Genomic DNA, 1,853 nt, shown 5'->3' on the forward strand with positions numbered 1-1,853 from the left:
TTCGAGGCCAGCCTGGTCTACAAAGGGAGTTCCAGGACAGGCTCCAAAGCTACAGAGAAACCCTGTCTCGAAAAACCAAAATAAATAAATAAATAAATAAAGATATTTGGCGCTCTCTTATGGCCTGCAGGCAGACAGAATACTGAGAATACTGTATACATAATAAATAAATTAAAAAAAAAGTGTTATTAGGATGCCTGTCCTATAGCACTCATGGGGGTCAAAGGACCTTGAAGTTCATTCCTCCTTTGTGTGGGCTCTGGGGACAGATGTCGAGTCACCAGGCTTCTGTGGCAAGTCCCTTTACCCACAGAACCATTTCACAGGCTATGTTCCAACTTCTAAAGAAATAAGAAATCCTAATTTTTATTTGGAGTCCAACTCAAACATTAAAAACTTTATTTTCAATTAAGTCACTATTGGCCTAACAAAACACGGAAGCCAGATGTAACTTTCAGGCTATCAGCTGTTGATCTGTGCTCCATGCCAAGTCAAGAAGGGCCTGAAAGGGCAGGAGGGAAGCCAGGTACCCTTTGCTGGTCCCACCTGGAGCCAGAGCTGTCAGGTTGGAGCCAGACAGCCTCAGATCTGTCCTGTATGCAGGCTCCATCTAGGCTCCAAGGCCTGCAAGCATATACTCAGTACATCCTGTTGCTTGTCTGTGGTTGGCTGTGCAAAGCAAGAATATCCATTGGAAAACTGGATTCTCGGGTAAATAAAAAACAATCTAACCTGGGCACAAATGGGTTAATATCCAGAAGACAGATAATGTAACATAAATGTACTCACAATGACATCTATGGAGGTCAAAACAAAATGTGCCTGGAATCCCGAGCTTCCCCAGTCTCGATCGAGCAACTCCAGAAAACGGAATACTGGCACTGTAGACCAGGCTGGCCTTGAACACAGAGATCTGCCTACCTCTGCCTCCAGAGTGCTGGGTTTAAAGGTGTGCGCCACCACCATCAGGTGATACCCAGTAGTTTAAATATGAGATCATGCTGAGGGAGGAGGTAGATTGCAGATTTTGGAACAGATTAAATGGGATCCAGTTTGTATTTTAGAAAGATGGCTGGCTGCAAATGGAGCTGCTGGAGTTGGCTGGATGTGGTGCATGTCTAACCCCAGCAGTCTGGATGCTGGAAGCCACTTTGGGCAAGAGCAGGTAGAGAGGGCAGGGAAAGGAGCAAAGATGAGGAAGCACGGAGGCAGGGGGAGCTCGACAGGAGGCATTAAATCTGAACTAAGTAATAATGAGAATGGTGTAGATAAGACTTAGGAAACAGGATGTAGAAATTGTAAGTGAAGAGGACCAAGGAACCGGAAACGGAAGATTCGAGACTCTGACCACTGTGTGAACTGTGGGACCACTCTGTCACGGGAAACACCAGGAGAGGAACAGACTTGTGAAGGAAGCTGTTCGGTAAATGGTTTGTGTTGTTCACGGAACGCCTCCCCTCGCACAGAAAGAAGTCTGAGGGGATAACAGATTTGAGAGCTGACAGTAATATAGACGTTCTTTAGACTCAGGAGGGGAAATGAGAAGGAAGGGCTGCAAGGCAAATGATTTCTGCCCATGATCCTTGTCGCCAAATTCCTCTCCTGCGTGCCAAATTCAGCAAAGCTTGAAAATACAAGTCAGAGTGAGTTCTGTCCTCCATGAGGCATGGTGAGAGGGTTCTGGGCTCCAGGGTAGGCAGGTTGCTAGGCTGAAACTTGTAAAGCTGCCGCTGGGGGGAGGGGAGGGCGGGGGGGGGGGGCACGGCAGTGCCGAGCTGCAGTGGTAAGCTCCAACCACCAGATGGAGCCTCAGTATCTTGCGTGCCAAATTCAGCAAAGCTTGAAAATACAAG

This window comes from Microtus ochrogaster, chromosome 10 (genome assembly GCF_000317375.1).
Source record: "Microtus ochrogaster isolate Prairie Vole_2 chromosome 10, MicOch1.0, whole genome shotgun sequence".
Classification (NCBI taxonomy): domain Eukaryota; kingdom Metazoa; phylum Chordata; class Mammalia; order Rodentia; family Cricetidae; genus Microtus; species Microtus ochrogaster.